The 21,141-nt window shown below is 39.1% G+C and overlaps 1 protein-coding gene across 1 annotated transcript in view; it reads right to left on the bottom strand.

Annotated features, from left to right (window-relative positions):
• GPR156 (G protein-coupled receptor 156) overlaps positions 1-21,141 on the bottom strand; it is a 71,600-nt gene that overhangs the window by 48,159 nt on the left and 2,300 nt on the right. The window lies entirely within an intron of this gene.

The following is a 21,141-nucleotide window of genomic DNA, read 5'->3' as shown; positions in this document are numbered from 1 at the left end:
CAGATGGTCCTGAATTATTTACCAGGTTCATTATAATGAAACCCCAAGAGAACTACCAGCCACTATCTCCTGTCAAGACATTTACATTCTTGTGCAGTCTAGTCAGATTACTGAATGCAAAATTAATAAGTAAACATAAAAACATGACTATTTGCATCATAATCTAGTTGAAATTGCTGAAAAGACCTTTTTTATTCTTTTCCCTCTATTTAAAGTTAGACATCTCCTATTGTGCCTTCCATCCTAAGAGCAATATTGTAAGCCACTGGGAGGCCTATAAGACATGATGGATTGGAAGGTGTATTTTCCCTACATTTCCCTCTTAATCATACTGGCAAATAAGTATGCTTATATTTGAACTATTCTCAAGTCCATGTTTGTGTATCCTTAAATCAGATTAGAGTATACATCAGTGTGTGTGTGTGTTGGGGGGGGGGTATAGAACCTCATTTTGTTCTCACTACAACAGTGTCATGTGAAGTAAACTACACCAATCCCTCATTTTCAAATAAGAAAACTTAAGAGCGGAGAAGTGGAGAACCTTGCTCCAAATCTGTAGAGGCAGGACTTGAATCCAGGAGTTTACATTCCAAAATCAATGTCCTCCCAGCATACCCTCTACATGGGGCAGACACTCTGGACTGACTTCTCCCAAGAAGACACCAAATGGCCTGGTGGTTTTTTTCATGTTTAGTTCCCAGAGCTTCATTACTATGGGTTCTCTCGAGTGTGGTACACAAGAGTCTATCTATACCAGTAGTTTTCAACTGGAGTGATTTTACACCCCAGGAGGACATTTGCCAATGTGGTTGTCAAAACTGACAGGAGGGTGCTACTGACATCTAGTAGGTAGAGGCCTTAACATCCTTCAATTCACAAGATGGTTCAAAGAACAAAGAATTATCCGGCACCAAATATCAATAATGCTAAGGTTGAGAAATCCTGGTCAACACTGTGGGTCCTAGAAGGCTGACAATCTTAAATCCAAATTATCTTTGGAAGATTCTGTGAATACGATGGGGTTGTCGGTCTGAACATAAACTCTCTGGGGGCTAAATTTCTGAGTACATTGCAAAGGTCTCCTTGGAAACTGACATGGAACTTTGAATTCCAGGCTCCCCTTCAGTCCATGGATATCCAGTGTAGAGACTTTACACACCATAGTACTGGGCTCTCCCAGGGACAGGCATTTGACTCCAGTGTCTGCACACACTCACAGAGATCCACACACGAGGAGCTGGTGAAACAGTGAATGGCTCAGTAATTGAGAGGATAGAGCTGAATGATTTCAACAGTGTGAAGTAATTGGGAAAGTGAGTGGGGAGCAGTGTGTCTGAGGGTAGTGGTGAGGCATCTGACCACAACATAAAGAATCTAAGGCACAAAGAAAAAGATCCACCCCTCCAAAAGCCCCTTCTCCCTCCCACACACAAACACAAAGTCTCTAAAGGAGGAAAGGAAGAAGGGGGAGGAAACAGGGGGGCAAAGAGGCCTCTCAATGTTTATAGTTTTGACTCTGAAACCATGTAAATATTTTAATTAAAAATTAAATCAAAAAGGAGAAAATCCATCTTCAAAAAATAAAAATGAATTGAAATAAATCAACCAAACTATATCAAGTTGATGGAATAACCACATAGAGAAGAATTATTTTAAGTAACTAACTTGATTATACATCCTAAGGACAAAAATTACCTGCAAAGAAATCTTAAACTGCATTAAGTGAGTATTGCTCCTATTTTATATAGATGGATACACACGTATGCACATACACAGACAAGTATCTATTAGATAAAGCAAATAAGTAATTATATTTATGTCACTGGGAACTAAGATTTTCAAAGTAAGAGAAAAGAGATACACATATAAAATAAATAAACAAACAAATAAATAAATAAATTTCAATGTTTAATTTCAATGAGAAGTATCAGTATGAACTCAGAATTTTTTTTCTAAAACATTCATATTTTCCAGTCTGTTAACTGAGGCTTGGAACTAATTATAACCCAGTAACTAAACATTTCAAGTGCCCAGATTGTGGTCTTTAAAACCACTTTTCACTAAAAGGAATCAGTTTTCTTTAGCAAAATGGATAATTTATGGAGATGGAAATATATAACATGAACCTGCCACATCTTTTCATATGAGAAAATAAAAAGGTATCAGAGATTACAGTCATGTCAAAGCGATACAGGTGTCAACTGGCTCCCACTAGCCAATGACAGGATAATCTCAGCATCAGAAACATACCTAGCACATAGTAGGCACTAAATAAATGCATATTGACTGAATGAATGAATTTAGCATTGTAGGTATTGACAGGCTATTGTTGAGGGTGTGATCTACAACACTGACTTAGTGGCTCCTCCATGAGGACACATAGTATAATCTCACTTCCTCTTAAATGTCAGGAAACGTTTACTTTTTTTTCTGGAACATTTTTATTTCATGCATGGCCTGTTTGTCTCTTTTTTGCTTTCTGGGAAGTTTGGAATCAAATATGTGGCTCACTTATAGCAACCGTGCAGTGTTAGGCATCTCTGACTCATTTTATTATCCTATGACTATTTTTCCTTTGTCATGATTTTCTCACCTCTTTACTTTTCACCCCACTACATATTTCATATTAAAAGCAGGAGAAAGGAGGACAATTGGAATAATAAGGATGTTTCCACACAATGTGAGCAAATAGATACATTATTTGAAGTACCTCAACCTCAGGCCACCCACTAAGAAAGATAAGACAGAACCACATGCAAATGCATCAGAAGTATCTATTCAAACCACCACCACCAATAGCGTCATACTAGATGTTCACTAAGTTTCCTTCTGGCATCAATATTATCTGAGGTATTAGCTCTCTGTTAACTCTGCTAATGTAGGCAGCAGATACACGGATAATTATAAACAGCAGGGAATGTAAAATGCATTTTTAATTACCTTTGAATGCACTGTGTTATGTTCTGGTAGCAAATTTACAAACATCCTGAATATGGGTCACTTATACTAATAGTAAATTCACTTCTATTCCCTGAGCATACACTGCTTTTCATGGGGGCAGCAAGCAGATGCAAGCAGGGCAGAGAGGATTCAGCCTCCCTAAGACCACCTGCCACATAGATTGTCAGTACAGAAGATGGCCCACAGTTTTGAGATTAAGGCGGGAAAGTATTGCACATCTAGGAAACGCTAGTTTGGCCAGAGAAAGCAGGTGACGTTACAGATATGGTGGAGCCGGCAGAAACTTCAAATATCATAAAGTCCAATCTCTTCATTTTATGGATCAGAAAACAGCCCCACAGGTTGAGAGACTCAGGATCACACAGTGAGTGTGGGACCAGAACTGCGGTCTCCCAAGTTCAGTGCTCTTCCTATACTTCATTAAAGGACCTTAAAGGAAGTTACTGTTGGCCTTTCACACATTGGGGACAGGTGGGGCAGAGGCTGGGCGTGGGAATGCAGGCAGGGTCCCGGGGTAACAGCCGAGGGCTTGGCGAGAAGCCTGTGAGGAGGCCCAAGGGAGACAAGGAACATAGCGGAAGAGGAAAGAATATTCTCTTGGGAGAGTTTAAGTTTTGGAACTTGTACGTTTTCTCCCCAACAATGTAAAGTGGAGTGAATTAATCTGCTTCTCAGAACCTCAGATTTACCTTATAAAAGAGGGGGAGGTGATAAAAGTTCCCTTTTAAAGCCTCTGAAGTGCCTCTAATTAAGGTTTCCACACACTTCCCATGGTTTCTAAATAACCATCTCAAAGACCCTGAAGCAGGGCTCCTGCAGGGATTCTCGATTCGCCAAAGGGAAGAGCAGAGGAGGAGAGGTGGCTGCTCCAAACATCCCTCTCCGGGAATTTTAGAAGCACAGTGGAATCACTTGTTGTCCTTGGCAGGGGTGGAGGCAAGAAGAGCGGACTTCATGCATTCCCTTAGTCTTACATGGATCTCGAAGAAAACAAAGCTTTGGGATCTTTGGGCTTTGAATGAATTCTTGAACTATATCTCCATTCTTTCCTAATCTCTATGTTCCAAAGCCTCCCCCTTCCCCAGCCTCCCCGCACACAGTCAGTGATCTTCCCACAATCTGGAGAACATTTTTGCTCAACAAGGCTGTACACAACCTCTTAGCTTCATATTACTTTGTAACTTTCCTTCTACTGAACCTGGCTTCTCCCTTTGCTATGCAGTGTTTAAGCTTTTCTGGTTGCTTGGTAGAATTATACTGAATCAGACTGGCTATTGGATTGGTTCCCCCATGGAATCTGGGAAACAGTGTTGTAAATAATAATTTTACTATAGGCAGTAGGTCAACTGAATACAGGGCACATCCTGAATATAGGGCTAACTCAACCCTCCATCCCAGTACTTGGGATTTGGCTTCACTTCAAATATCCTAGGACCACTGGGTGTAATGAGTGGCACTGCAATGGACAAAGCTAAGGCTGAATTTAAGTCTCAGCACCATCATTTTCTGTGGCTCTGGTTAGTTACTTAACTTCATTTCTTAGGTGCCTCCTCAATGAAATGAGGATAATACTACCCACATCTCATAAGTTTTGTTTGTGATTAAATCATATGATGTATAGGGTGTATGCAAATATAACCTACATATACTAGATCGTCAACAAGTCACAGCTTCTTTCATTTCTGTGCTATAGAAGGGTCATCTGTACATAAGACTTGGGGCACAAAACTGAGGTTATCCATCTTGTTTCTTTAAATTTCCTAACAGAATCCTAAGCTTTGAATCATTAATGTATCTTCCAACATGAAGAACAACGTTCTTTATACCACATTCAAACTCAGATTTTGCGAGAATAATGAATTATAGATCCCCAATGGTAGAGGCAATGTTCATTAATTCAATAAGTATTGATTGATCAACTATTATGTGCTAGTCACTATGCTAAGAGCTACAGATGCAGCAGGGAACAAGCCAACATGGTCTTGCTCTAGTACCTGGCACAGTGCCTGATACGAAGTAGGTGATCAATACCTATTTGTTGAAGTGGACTCAGAGACATTCAGAAAACAGAATAGGAGTCTTAGACTCCTAGGAATGATCTTCAGGACCATCTAGATACTCCTATAACTCAGGAGAAACAGGAGGTTTGATTGAAGGGCTGGAACATCTCCCTCTGATACAGTGAGAGCATCTCTTGCTTTCTGAGCCTTACCCTGCTGTGTTTTGCTGACTCTCTGTACTCTCAGGTATAAGCTGACATAATCACACAAACTGGACTGTCAGTTACTACTGCCGTATGGACGTATCTTAGAGACCTGTTAGTATTCCACACTACTGCCAGGGACTGGAGTTGGGAATTTAAAAAACCCAAACAGCAACATACCAAAACCCTTACCAACTTCCCAGAGTTGCATTGTTACTGAAAAGCACTTAGGCACTATTATGCAAATTATATGTCCGTGATTTCCATAAAAAACAGTCACAAATGTCAATTAGTCCTCATTAATATGCAATAAAATTCTCTTTTGAAAACTATTAAGAGCCAAAAATGAATTCCACTTGGCTGCCCTCCTTTGATGGGAACTGCTGTGAAGAGCTCTATGCTATTACTCAGTGAAACAGTAAGGTATCACAACAAATCAAGCACCAGAAGCACCAGAGAAAATGATCATTTGGAGGTTTGAGAGGCTGGTTTGGACAGCTCAAGTTTTATGCTGCTACGGCTGAGACCTCTGTCCTGTGGGGTACTCAGAACATAGGCTGAGTGAATTCATTAATATCCTCTTGCAAATGGATCTATAGTGATACTGAGAAAGCCTTTAAAGGACATTTGTGAGAGTGCCACACAGCTGGAAAAAGGTAAATAAAACTTAGTTCCTGAGGGTCCATCTGTTCAGGAGACTGAATGTTCTACTCCTCAAAGGAAGAGAGATTCAAGGCCCTTGGAATTACTGGGGCTCATCTCTGAAAAGCCTTCTGGTCAGAAGTTTTGTAAGTGAACTTACATGTTGTGTCTCTAAGTTCCAATTTTATTTGGACTTAGGATTTCTCTAAACAATTGCTCACTGTTGCTGTGCAACCCAAGACACTTGTGTGAGAGTAATTCAGGCTCTTTAAGGATAAAGATGAAAAATACCAGCTATCAACATTAGACTGTTCATGCAGCAGCCACTTCCTTAACAAACTGTATTAAACTTGCTCTGAAAGCAAGGGGTACAGAATAGGAAGTATAGTTTAACACAGTGGCTATCAAACTTTAGTGCACATTTGAATCTCCTGGAAAACTCCTTAAAACACACCGATTGGCGACCCCCACCTCCAGAGTTCTGATTCAGTGGGGCATGAGAAATTGCATTTCTAGTAAGTTCCCAGGTGATGCTGCAGCTGCTGACCTGGGAATCATATCGTGAGAACCCCAGTTCAGCTAAAGGAAATAGAGGGCTTTCATCAAAGTTTAAGCCACACAAGCGCCTGGAATACTTATTACTACAAGCTGCCCTGATGAGACTCATACAGGCACTGATAGGCCAAGTCATTTGAATCATCCATTAGAAATTAATTTCAGAGAAGCATTATTGAGAAATTAAACACTTAAAACCACTCAACTTTTTCATTCTTCAAACCATGATTCATACGAGTTTTCTTGGACATGAGATACTGATGAAAATTATAGACCCTCTCCTGAAAAACACATACAAATATGTAATATTTTACATACGAAAATGAGAGGGGGTAATCACAGGCCACCCATAGATGACTCCCTATAAATCCCAATCCCAAGTGAAGAGGCTCATTTCAAACCACAACTCAGCTTAAGCCAGGGAATTAAATATTTTTAGTTAATTTTTTCTTTATATTGTTCTCTTAAATAAAATATTTCTTCATGGCTACCCATTAATAAAGAATGGTAAACTAAGAAGATAAAGGCTATGACAAACTCTATGACCAATTAGAAGATTTTAATAATCATTTTTGCAGAGAGATCCAAGATGGCAGCAGAGTAGGTGAAAGTTACACTCACCTCCTTCCAGGACCAAACTGGAATTACAACTAAAATACAGAACAATCAACCTGAATAAGCAACTGAAAACTAGCTGCACAGAAGTCTTATAACCAAGGATTTACAGAAGAAGCCACACTGAGACTGGTAGGGAGGGTGGAGATGCAAAAAGGGCTGGCCCCACTCCCATGGGCTGTGGCTGAAAATCTGGAGGGATGTTTCAGCTGCAAAGGTTCCCCCTGAGGAGCAAAGGGTCTCAATTCCACATAGGACTCTGGGGCCCAAAGCACCAGAGCTGAGAGGAGGTGCCCAAATGATATCTGGCTGCGAAAATCATCAGGGATTCTCTCCAAGTCTGCTAAAGACCCAGGCACCCTCTTATTACAACTAATGAAATGGAAGAGGTAATCAAAAAACGTCTAATAAACAGAAGTCCTGGGCTGGATGGCTTCACTGAGGAATTTTACCAAATCTTTAAAGAAGAACTAACACCTATCCTCAAACTATTCTAAAACATTCAAGAGAAGGGAAGACTCCCCAAGTTCAGTTTATGAGGCCAGCATTATCCTAATTCCAAAACCAGATAAAGACACTACAAAGAAAGATTATAGGCCAATATCCCTGATAAACATAAATGTAAAAATTCTCAACAAAATATTAGCAAACAGAATTCAGCAATACATTTAAAAGATTATACACCATAATCAAGTGGGATTTATTACAGGGATACAAAGTTGGTACAATATCTGCAAATCAATTAATGTGATACATCACATAAACAAATGAAGAATAAAGATCATATGATCATATCAATAGATGCAGAAAAAGCATTTACAAAATCCAGCACCCATTTATAATAAAAACTTCCAGAAAAGTGGGACTAGAGGGAACATATCTGGAGATAATAAGGTCCACATATAACAAACACACAGCTAACATCATTCTCAATGGGGATAAACTAAAAGCATAAGATAAAGATGTCCATTTTCACCACTCTTATTCAACATAGTACTGAAAGTCCTAGCCATAGCAATCAAACAAAAAGAAATAAAAGGCATCCAAATTGTAAAAAAAAAAAAAAAAAAAAGTAAAACTGTCATTACTTGTAGAGGACATGATATTGTATATAGAGAAACCTAAAGATTCCATAAAAAACAACAACTGGTAAATGAAGTCAGTAAAGTAGCAGGATACAAAACAAATATCCAGAAATTGGTTGCATTTTTATACACCAATAATGAAGTATCAGAAAGAGAAACTAAGAAAACAATCCCATTTAAAATTGCATCAATAAAAATACCTAGAAATAAATTTAACTGAGGAGGTAGAAGTCCTGTACACAGAAAATTATGACACTGAAGAAAGAAACTGAAAAAGATACAAATAAATGGAATCATATACTGTGCTCATGGATAGCAAGAATTAACATTGCTAAAATGTTCATACTACCAAAAGCAATCTATAGATTCAACTCAATTCCTATCAAGATACCAATGATGTATTTCACAGAACTAGAACAAATAATCCAAAAACTTACATGGAACCACAAAATACCCTGAATAGCCACAGCAATCATGAGAAAGAACAACAAAGTTGGAGGTATCACATACCTGATATCAAACTATACTACAAGGCCATAGTAATCAAAACAGCATAGTGCTGGCATAAAAACAGACATACAGATCAATGGAACAGAATAAAGAGCCCAGAAATAAACCCAGTTGGTAGTTTCCAGTGCCAGTTGGGTACTGGAAACATTAGGGGCACACCTTGTAAGGTATATGACTGTTGAACTCATATGCTGTACACCTGAAACTAATACAAAATAATATTGAATGTAAACTATAATTTAAAAATTTGTTTTAATTAAAAACATTTAAAAATAAAAATAAAGGGATTTTCAGAGCATAAAAATATTTTAATAATCATTTTTAATGTTTATTTTTAGCTCAATGGTGTTTTTAATTGGAATGGTATCTTTATTAAGATAATTACTGATATAAACGAGTTAAAAATTAGTATGTTACTATTTGTTTTATTTTTCCAAACTGTTATATATACCTTTTCCTGTATTTTTTACTCTCCTTTTCCTATCTATTAGCTTTTTAAAAACAGCTCTATTGAGGTATAAATCACATACAATAACCTGCATATATTTAAAGTGTCAATATGGTAAGTTTTAACATATGTATACACCTGTAAAATCACTCTTCCATTCAAAATAATGAACAGGTATTGATAGTCCCCTAACATTGTTCCTTTTTAAAAAAGTTGTTTTGGCTATTCTAGATACTACACATTTTCCCATGAATTATAGAATGAGGTTATCAATTTCTACTAGATGGTCACCTGGGATTTTGAGATTGCATTGAATCTATAGATCAATTAGGGAAGAACTGGCATGTTAATATTGAATCCTGTGAGCCATTGTCTTAGTGAGCTCAGTTGCTATAACAAAATACCATAGACTGGGTGGGTTATAAAAAAATAAATTTATTTCTCACAGTTCTGGAAGCTGGAAGTGCAAGATCATGGTACCAGCACGGTTGAGTTCTGGTGCGAGCTCTCTTCCAGTTTGCAGATGGCTGACTTCTTGTTGTGTGCTCACATAATGGAAAGTGCTACCAAACTCTTCTTATAAGGGCACTAGCCCCATTCATGAGGGCTTTACCCTTATGACCTATTACCTCCCAAAGGCCCTGCCTCCCAAACGCCATCACATTGAAGACTAGATTCAGTACTCCTGTCTTCTGTTTATTTTGGGTCTCATTTGTTCTTTTTTCTAGTTTCTTAGGATGGAAGATGAGGATATTGATTTGAGACTTCTTTTCTCATAAACCCTTAGCATTATACATTTCCACCTGCATACTGTTTTTGATACATGACTTTTCATTTTCATTCAGGCCAAAATAATTTCTCATTTCCCTTTTGATTTCATCCTTGACTCATGAGCTATTTTGAAGTACATAGTTTAGATTCCAAATATTTGAAGATTTCTGTTATTGATTTCTTCATTAATTCTATTGTGGTCAAGAACATTTTTTGTATGACTTAAATCCTTTTAAATGTATTGAGAATTGTTCTATGGCTCAGAAAATGGTCTTAATAAATGCTCCATGTGCAATAAAAAGGAATGCATATTTTGCTGCTGACAGAGATAGTGCTCTCTAAAAATCAATGAGGTCAAGAGAATTGATAGGTTGGTTCCCTCTTCTATATTCTTATATTCATTATTGAGAAAAATCTAATAAAATTTTGGACTACAATTATGGATTTATCTATTTCTCTCTGAAGTTATATCATTTCTACTTCATGTATTTTTACGTTTTGTTATTAGGTGCACATATGTTTAATATTGTTTTATCTTTCTGATAAGTTAACTACTTTATCATTATTATCTTCTGTATCCATGGTAATATTCTTTGCTCTGCAATCTACTTTATCTGATATTGCTACTCAGCTATATTTTGATTACCAGTGTTAACATGATAAATCTTTTCCATCCTTCTTTTAATCTAATTTGTATCTTTTTTTAAAAATCCTCACCTGACGGCATGTTTATTGATTTTAGAGACAGAGTAAGGGGTGGAGGAAAAACAGAGAGAGAGAGGGAGAGAGAATCATCAATGTGAGAGACAGGGGGTTGAACCCCGACTAGGGATTGAACCTACAACCCAGGTATGTGCCCTGACTGTGAATCGAACCTGCAACCTTTTTGGTGCATGGGATGATGCTCCAACCAACTGAGCCACCTGGCTGGGAAATACCCTATTTATTTATTTAGTATCTTAATATGTAATGTGTATTCCTTTTACATAGTAGATAGTTGAATTTGCTTTTTAAAAATCCTAACTGGCAATTTCTGCCTTTCAGTTAAGGTGTTGAGATCATTTACATCTAAAGTAGTTATTGGTATATTTATGTTTAAATGTATTATATGGTTTTTAAAAAAATTTTATCTCATCTCTTAATTCTTCCTTTTCCTTTCTTTTCTGTCTTCTCTTAGGTGAGTTAAGTATTTTTATGATTCCATTTTATCTTTTTGTTGGCTTACTGGCTATCCTTAGTTGTGTTATTTTCATGTTTATAGATACACCTTTAACTTATCACAGTTTACCCCCAAGTGATTTCATACAACTTCACATGTAGCATAAGAACCTTCTTACAATATACTTGCATGTCTCCACTCCCAGCCTTTGTACTGTTTATCACTGCCCATTTCCTTTTACCTATGTTATAAAGCCCACAATACATGTTTTCATTTTTCTTTAAACTGTCAATTATATTTAAAAGAGATTTAAATAATAAGAAAAATCTTACATATTTTCTCATGTAGTCACCATGCCTGGTGCAGCTCTCTCCTCCCCAAGACTCTGTCCTACAAACTCCAGCCGCCTTGATCTCTCTAGACATGAAGCTGTCTTCTCAACTCAGGAAGTCTGAGTTATCTCTTTTTGCACCATGTTCTGGAAACTGTATCCCAGTATTCCTACTTTTCTCTTGCTTCACTGAATATCAGAAACCATGTGTTAAAAACATAAAGGCTCTGGATCATTTTCTCTTCTCCAATGAATATGTTCTTTAACTTCTGCTAGGGTATTAGAATAAAAACAGATTACTTTAATCCAATCAGTCACTGATCTGATTAGAGAATGGATTTCAATATTTTATAAGACCAGGTCTATTTCTGAGCTAACTCTTCAGGCATAGTCCTTCCAGAGTCCCAAATGAAAGCTTAGGGTGTCTATATTAGTCAGGATCCTCCAGACAAAGGGGGCCAATACTTTTTATGTAAATAAATTTATTATAAGGTTTTGGCTCATGTAATTCTGGATGCTGAGAAGTCCCATGATGTGCCATCTGCAAGCTGCAGGCCCAAGAAAATGATGGTGTAGTTCAAAGGCCTGACAATCAAACAGCTGATGGTGTAGATGCAGGTCCAAGCCTGAAGGCCTAAGGACTAAGAGCCCTAAGAACAGGAAAAAAAATCAATGTCCCAGCTCAACAGTTAGGCAGAGAAATTCCAACCTTCCACTGCCTTTTTGCTCTATTCAGGTCCTCAACAGATTGGATCATGCCCATGTTGGGGAAGACCAACTGCTATACTCAGCTCACCAATTCAAATGCTAATCTCTTCCAGAAACAGCCTCACAGAAACATGCTCAAACAGTGTTCAACCAGATATCTGGGCATCCTATGGTGCGCTCAAGTTAACACCTAAAATTAACCATCACAGTGTTTTTCAGCCCTTTTCACCTTGGTGGACCTACACTCTAATTTCTATCTCTCCATCACAGTAAGATTGTAATTAGCTCTGATTAGCTTCTTGGCTATTTAGCACCCGCTTTCTGTTTGGCTTTTTCACGTCTTGATCTGTGCCACTTATAAATTAGTGAATGACTTGGAAGGAAAATTGCTCAGATTATTGGGCTGATTTTTCTGTGCCTCCTTTCTTTCCGTGATCATGGCCTCTCATGTCCTGGCTCATTTAGTACCCATGAATTCTTCACGCCCCCCCGCCCCACACACACTTTATCATAATGTTCTGCTCTGTTTTTCTGACTCTTAGCAGCTGCTTTTTGCTTGGATTCTTAGCTTCTCCTAGGTGCTATTTAAAAGATGGTAACTAACTGTCTCAAGGGAAAAAGTAACCTAGAACGTGGGACACTCGAGTTTCTGTTCTTTCTGAGATCTTAGCTCTCAAGTCCTAACTGTCTTAGTAGGTCTTTGATGTCTTCAAATAGATTTTTTAAAATGTAAGGGACTGCTATTATAGGTAGTAATGGGTAGTCCATTATAGACAGAAGCAGATGCTTAATGTCTTGTAATATATTTAAGCTTAAAATGTTTTTACTGACAAACTAAGCTCTTTAAAGATAATCTTTAATCTACAGACACAAATGATAGTGCAAACAGTGTGGCAAAAGTATCCTTACTATTAACTGTGACACCAATGAAGATACATTATAGAATCCCTCAGTTATAAGAGAAACCTATTATAGGGACTGGTTACTATCATTACTACTGGTCAGTGCATATTTGAAAATTAACAGTTTATGTAAAAGTGTGTATTAACACAAAAGTTACTGCTTATTCTGCACATTTACACATGTGCAAACTATAGTTTCTCCTTAGAAATTAATTGCAATAACTTCTATTCTGGTTTTATTTTCTTCCTTCAGTTCTCAATCTAGGACATAGAAATCCGTTTCACAGCTACTAAGTAAAAATTGTAGCATGTGTTATAGAAAACAATGGCAAAATGTCTGCCACAGGACTTCATAATTTCTTTCTCTCTGCTTAGCTAATGTCTGCATTCTGAACAGACTCACAATGGCGTTTCTAATGTGGCTGAGAGACCACAGATTTCCATAAAATGCCCATGAGCTCACAGGCCCACTGGTCACACAGCAGCCTTCAGCTGAGGATTTTAAAATCTCATTTACTTCTTGCTATTTTGTCAGTTCACTGTTTATATTTCACTTGTTTGTACTCACCAGCTTCCCTTAAGGCTTCTCTAATATGTTCTGCAGCCCTGGAGTGCTGGCGAGTCCCACTCCTCTCTAGCCTGGTGGACTAGGCTGAAGTTTTACATTCCAACAAGAGCAAAACTAAAAATGAAAGCCAAGTAGTCCTGGGAAGCTCACTCCTAATACCAGGTTTGTTAAAATCATTTGTTTAAAAATGTTCCCATCTGTTGCTTGGCACTGATCCTTAAGCGCCAAGACCCCTACCTTCTCAACTAATTATCCTCATGTCAAGTAATCAGTTGTAGTTGCTTGACTATATACTCATAAAAGTCCCCAAATCCCAAATCCCTCAAAATACAAGGAGAACACTGAGATGGAAGTGAAGAATTTTTCTCAACCCAACTGTTAAAGAAAGGGCATAAGGAAACACATAGCAGATACGGCATTGTGAGAAAGCACTGTCACAGCCTATCTCCCCGACCCTCCCCAACCAGGCTCTGCAATGATCACACTGCTCCTGCTACAGATGAAGACCATGTATAATTCCACAGCATGGAATAAATGAGCAAGGGGAATTGTAAACAGTCTGGCCAACCAGAAGCAATAAAGACACAATGCAACCGAGATATGCAGGCCCCGTTCCCCACTGAGCTGATATAATCCAGGCTTGGCGAGGATGAGTTCTCACCGCAGGGCTCTCCTGCCTAAATAGCAGGCTCCCCTGGAGAAAGGCAGTGCGGGAGGGGAGAGAAGGGCCAAAGCAGAGGGGGAGACCACTGCTGGGGGGACCCACAGTGAGAATTAAAGTTGTGAGTATTCCCTTTGTGAGTAGCAGAAATGCTAATTTTGGAAATCTTCCTATGAAAATAAAAACCAAAGTGTGAGGATGAATGTAGAATGTTTATGGTGGCATGATTCACAGTTCTAAAAAAATCAGAAGGAAACCTGGAATATCTACCAATACAGAAATAATGGGGAAAATTATGGAACTCCTACAAAGAAATATTTGGTAGCTATTAAAAATAATAAATTGAATTAATTATAAATATATATCTAGAATGATGTACATACTATATCAAATGAAACAAATGATAGAGTAATTGATATTATATGACCCCATCTGCATATGAAATAGAAAATAACTACATATGTGTCTTTAAACATAGAAAAGGAGTGAAGGAATTCACACTGAACTTTTAATAGTGGTTTTGTCAAGAAGATGGAAGGGACAGGAGGTTGAGATTAGTGACATTTTTCTTTAGACTTGCTACGATGAGTGTGTATTATTTTTATAATTTAAAAATGTAATAAATGTAAGCTACAAAAAGGATTTGAAACTCTAATAATTACAACTAACGTTACAAGTAATGCCAGACCCCAGAGTTCAGTGGGGTGTGCGGTTCTCTGACATTTGCTTTAAATTCATCCTGGTGGGTAGAGGTAAATAGCAACTTCTGCTCTGGGAGAGAGGTCAGAAGCCAATTAAAGCACAGACTTGACAGTGCCTCAGGAAAAGGCTGGTGGTTGTGAAATGAAATTATACTTGCCTCTCCAAAGCCTCAGCCACAGAGCTTCCCAAGGGGCCTCCTGAGCCAGTGAGTAGCCGGCAGATGAGACTAGAAGAGGCTTTTGTCTGGGAAAATCCCACTACTCCAACTACTGACGGCCTTTGTTGGCTCCTGTTCTGTGTGCTTCAGAGATGACATGCGCAAGGCAGGCTCAGCTGCTGCAGGCATAAACGTTAAACTCTGTGGAAAAGATGCTGCTCCGCAGGTTTGAAGTGTTTTGTGTGAGCACTTTGGTGGAAGATTCCTGGAGGACCACTTGGAGGACCACTGGAAGCCGGCTGTGGGCGCTCCAGTTGTTGTCCACAGGAAGGCATTAAAGTCTTGGAGGTGTGACACTTACTTGGCTCAGTTTTTCAAATTGGTTTTGTGCTTATAAAAGTTTCCAGATCTTCTGGAGGGCAACAGATATATGATATTCAATAATAATAAAAATAATATGCACAAACTATCTGTCTAATTTTCCCAACACCATTTATTGCACAGACTATCTTTACCCCACTGCATGTTCTCACCTCCTTTGTCAAATATTACTTGACCATTAAGCTGTGGGTTTATTTCTGGGCTCTCTATTCTGCTCCATTAACCTACACAAGAATAAACTAAAAATGGATTAAAAACGTAAATGTTAGATTCAAAAACATAAAAATCCTAGAAGAAAACAGGCAATAAAATCTTGGACATTTCTCGTGGCAATATTTTATCTGATATACCTCCTCAGGCAAACAAAAAAAATAAAATAAACAATACAACTACATCAAACTAAAAAGGTTTTGCACAGCAAAAGGAGCCATCAATAGAATGAAAAGACAACCTATTTGCCAATGATACATCTGTTAAGGGGTTATTATCCAAAATTTATAAAGAACGTAGAAAACTCAACAGCAAAAAAACAAACAATGCAATTAAAAAATGAGCAAAAAACCTGAATAGACAGACACCTCTCCAAAGAGAACATCCAGATGGCCAAAAGACATATGAAAAGGTGCTCAACGTCATTAATCATCAGAGAAATGCAAATTGAAACCCCAAGGAGGTATCACCTCACACCTATCAGATTAGCTATCATCAACAAACCAACAAACAAGAAGTGTTGGCAAGGATGCGAAGAAAAGGGAACCTCATGCACTGCTGGTGGGAGTGCAGACTGGGGCAGCCACTGTGGAAAGCAGTATGGAGTTACCTCACAAAATAAAAACGGAACTGCCTTATGACCCAGCAATTCCACTTCTGGGAATATATCCGAAGAAACCTGAAATACTAATTCAAGAACATATTCACCCCAGTGTTCATTACAGTGTCATTTACAATAGCTAAGATCTGGAAACACCCCAAGTGCCCATCAGTAGATGAGTGGATAAAAAAGCTGTGGGACATTTACACAATGGAATACTACTCTCCCATAAAAAGAAGGAAAACTTACCTTTTGAGGTAGCATGGGTGGACCTGGAGAGTATTACGCTAAGTGAAATAAGCCAGTCAGAGAAAGAGAAGTACCATATGATTTCACTTATATGTGGAATCTAATGAACAAAATTAACAAACAAAACAGAAACAGACTCATAGACACAGAGAACAGACTGACAATTGTCAGAGGGGAGAGAGGTTGGGGGGCTAGGTGAAAAAGGTGAAGGGATTAAGCCAAGGAAAAAAAAACACCCAAACTCATAGACACAGACAACACGGTAGTAATTACCAGAGGGAAAAGGGGGTGTGGGGAGGTAGAAGAGGGTAAAGGGGGGAGAAATGGTGATGGAAGAAGACTTGACTTGGGATGGTGAACCCAAGTGAATACAGATGATGTATTATAGAATTGTATATCTGAAACCTATAAAATTTTATTAACCAAAGTTACCCCAATAAATTCAATAAAAATAAGTAGGTTTTAATATAAAAAATAATATGCAGAAACTAGGATCTTGTGAAGAATTTACATTTTTGATCATTCATTCATCTTCCAACATCTCCTTTTTCTTCCTGTACAATCCTACTCTCCTCGACCCACGTGTCTCCTATATCCCTACTTAACCTCTTGAATAGATGTTTTACTTAATGTTTTCTTGGTTACCACAGAAATGTTTGCTATAGCAATCATGGAAAATATGGATTAGTTTAATAAAGAAGAGTAATCATTTATCATCTAATCCCACTGCTGTTAATGTTTTGAAATATCTTCTTCTTATCTTTATACTTCCCTTTTTTTTCTTATTGATTTGAGAGAGAGAGAGAGAAACATCGATGTGAGAGAGAGAGGCATTGATCGGTTGCCTCCCAGGTGCATGGGGATCGTACCACAGCCTGCGTATGTGCCCTGACAGGAATCAAACCCACGACATTTTGGTGTATGGGACGACGCTCTAACAGTCACCCAGCCAGGGCATATACTTATCTTTTTAAGTAGGTCTGTATTTGTGTAGCTTTGCAAGTACAGATGAGTGTCTCATGTATACTTAATATTACGAATGAATATGAAAAAATGTGTGGAAGAAAAAGGTTTGTACAGCATATTACTGCTGTTATCTGCATGGCTCTGGTGTGGCTGCATGTTCTGCTGTGTCAAGCCTGTGTTAATATTCCTCAGACTGACAGTGACAGTAGCCTTATGTCTCAGCCCTTCTTTTCTCCTCACAGCTGCCTTGGGAGTCAGCAATATTTGCAAGTAAAGATTCCCATGGATGGTTATTTGCTCTTCTTTCATCCAGTTTTGCACTTGCAGATAAATGGGTACCTAGGATCCCAGTAGGTCACTACTTTCTGCCTTTTCCTGTCTCATGCTATTTATTGTTTTTTCTATTTCCTCTTTACTTGATCTTCTGGATTTATCTTAACAACATCCAAAAGCAGACAGCCATCCTCAGCCTTGACACAATCACAGAATCATCGAAGTGTCCCTTTGGAAAAGGCATTCAATGAAGCATGCACTCTGTTCACCTGTTCGGAGGAAATGCTACGGCTAATGTGGCCCCTGGGAGAATCCACTTCAAACAGAAAATAAGGAATATCTTAGATTAGAACCAAGAAGGACCATGCCGGTCTGGAGTCTTGCCAGACCAACACTTCAGGCCTTCACCACACCTTCAATCTACACCACACCTTCAGGCCCTTACTATTTCCCTAGTTAAGGCATTCACTTCTATCTTCTCCAGGTCTCCCCAGGTACCCTGGACAATCAAGATGGAGAGCTTCCAGTGTTGACAGATAGTCTGACATTCCAGCCTGGACAGATGGCAATGGGGAGGCCCAGAGCATTCTTTCCTGGGTGCCCACTGCCAGTATGGAATAGGTGCCATGGCAGCAAGAGAGTAATTCCAACTAGCAAAGCCATGGGCAGAATCATGAAGTTTCTCGTAGAGGCCCTTCCATGCCCTTTCCTCTCCTCACACCTAGAAATCCCTTCTCCCCATCAGAACTCCAGAGCCTTCTGGATAATCTATATACACGCAAAGCTCCTCACTGCAGCACTGAAGACTGACTTCCCCTGAGCCACCACTTCCACGATGTTCTCCTCGATATTACAAACTTCATGAAGTACAGATGACTGACAGGCTTAACACCCCTCCCACATCCTCCCTCTTCTCATTTTGAGTTAAAAAATAAATATCCTGGGGCCACTTTTGAATAGGAACCTACAATCTGAAAGGAGAACATATGTGGAAGGTGGCTGTGGAAGGTGACCTATGGGTTATCAATCTGCATGAACTTAACCTTCTTTAATCACTGCCCAGTAACCTGGTCAAAATAGGTCTGAGTTCTGCAGGGATGATCTGCCAGCCTTATCTCTTAGTCCTGCTGTTTAGCAACCCATGTCTAAAGTATACTGACCCAGATTTGGGTTCAGGTGATAGAGGAATACTTAGACCCTCTAAACTCCCTCCACTGAGGCAAAGTGGCCATGAAAGAGATTAGAGGAGGCAGCACACTGCCTATGAATTCAGTCTGACTTGCAGCATTCTGAGTCACATATGTTGTCGTGGGGTACAAGACGGTGGCTGGTAAGATCAGTTTCTGGTCAATCCCAGGAGTACATTGAATGAATATGGCCCTCCTCTTGTTTACTTCCTTTAGAGTAGACTGCACAACGTTTCCAGACTAGGCTGGACACAGGAGAATATTCTGAAAGTGCCTTGGACATAAACAGACCTCAAGGCCTTGCCTGAGTTGGATGCACCTCCCAAGAATTGCCCAAAATCTGACCCAATCTCTGGTCAAAAGTTACATGGTTCCCTACAACAAACAGACTAAAGTTCACACACTCGTGTCCTTGACAAGCTGGCCTGCAACTCTCCTGCTTTATCTCTCACTGCAAACCTAACCTGCCCTGCCATGACCCTCCCCACCTCTGCACCTGATTCAAGCCACACCAGCATTTTGACTTTGACTTAAATGTCTGCTCAAGTTACTCTGTCTTTCAGGAAATGCCCTTCCACACTACGCCGCCAGTCAAAGAGCCACACCTCCTTCAGAACTCAACTCAAAAGGAACCTCTACCTTTGAGGAAATTAACGACTCCTCTTGAAATAGCTAGCTCTTTACCACCACCACCACCACCCCCCGCCTAGAAAGCCTGGCTAGCCTCCAATCCTCCCCCCATATTTTCATAGCAGGTATGATAACTTAATCATAGCGTTCAGCATAGTTGTCTTGTATAGACCCTGTCTACATCAGTGTAAAAAAAAAATGGTGTCTTTTATAAGATTCATTTCTTCATTCTTCTATTTGGAATGAATGCATCCCATCTTAATGAATCTCTCTTTATTCTAACAAGTTCTTTCCCACTATCCTCTCTAGATTCACACCTTTAGGAATACAATACAAACAGGCCATTCTTCTTTCAATTCATTTTCATCAGCACATGCAGTCAGTCTTTCTCCTGATCCAGACATTGGTAATGCACATGCTTCTGTGTGCTCATTCTTCCTCTCCCTAGAAAGCAGGGTGCTCTGCAAGGTAGGGTTCAAAAACATGGGATGTTCTTTGGTTGTATCATCTACCTCTGTCTCGGTACCTCGTGATTATGACAAGCATCTCAGAAAAACGCCTTGAGAAGTCTAGATGCAAAGAAGTGCCCCATGGAAACACATAAATATTTTATCAGGCTCTGAACAAGACTCTTACTCATAAATGTTTAAACTCGATGGCATAATGCTCGGGGACTGATAAGAGTCAACTTGTACAGGGGTGAGGAGCTGAGAGGAGGAGGGGAATACAACGGCCATGGCAGCAGGCATTCTACAGAGTCTCTTTTAAGGTTCTAAAAACACTGAAAGTGCCCCTGAGGGCTCTCCAATTTGCATGGACACTCATTTTCTGTGGGAGGCAGGTCAGCACACAGTGGAGCTATCTCGGGCAGGCACTCACTGGGCTTCAGGCAGGCTGCCACACCTGTCGCAGTCCCTCATAACCTTGGCTTACTTCTCTCAGCACTGGAGCACAAAGATGATTTTCAAATAAAGTGCATAGGACTCAAAATGAGGCAGACCCTGTAAGAAAGGTCATGGCAGCTTTATTCAAAACAGCCCACAAATGGAAACAACGCAAGTGGCCATCATTAAGAAAATGGATAAAGACATGGTTGATATTCCTGTGATGGAATGCTATCTTGGAGTGAAAAGAAATGAACAACTGATATACTCAATAACGTGGATGAGCCTCAGAGATATTATGTTGAGCAAAAAGATGCCAGACACAAAAGTACATACCACATGAATTCATTTATATGATGTTCAGGAACGTAAAACTAATCTATGGTAATAGGAATTATAGCAAAAGTTGCTTCTGGATGGTGGGGGTGACTAGAAAGGGGCATAGGGAAAGTTAGGATATTGAAATATTTAATATCTTGTTTGGGATGTGAATTTGTCAAAACTGGCCCAGCTTCTAGCACAGGATTCAGCTTAGAAGTGCTATGAGGATAAAAGAGGCCACTGATCTCCAGGATCATCATTTACCTATAAAATATTGATTGACTTGAATTACCTAAAAGGACTTCTAGTATTTTGTTAAGGGTTCTGAAACCCTTATGGAAGTCAATGTCTTGTTTGTCATTTATCTAATTAATTCAACAATTACTTATTAATTCCTTACAATATGCAAACAGAGGCACAGCCATGAACAGAACAAAATTTCTTGTCCTTATAAAGCTTAT

Source organism: Miniopterus schreibersii (genome assembly GCF_964146895.1).
Source record: "Miniopterus schreibersii genome assembly, chromosome: 5".
Classification (NCBI taxonomy): domain Eukaryota; kingdom Metazoa; phylum Chordata; class Mammalia; order Chiroptera; family Miniopteridae; genus Miniopterus; species Miniopterus schreibersii.
Note: the sequence above shows the minus strand (reverse complement) of the source record. Positions and strands in the feature narration are given on the sequence as shown.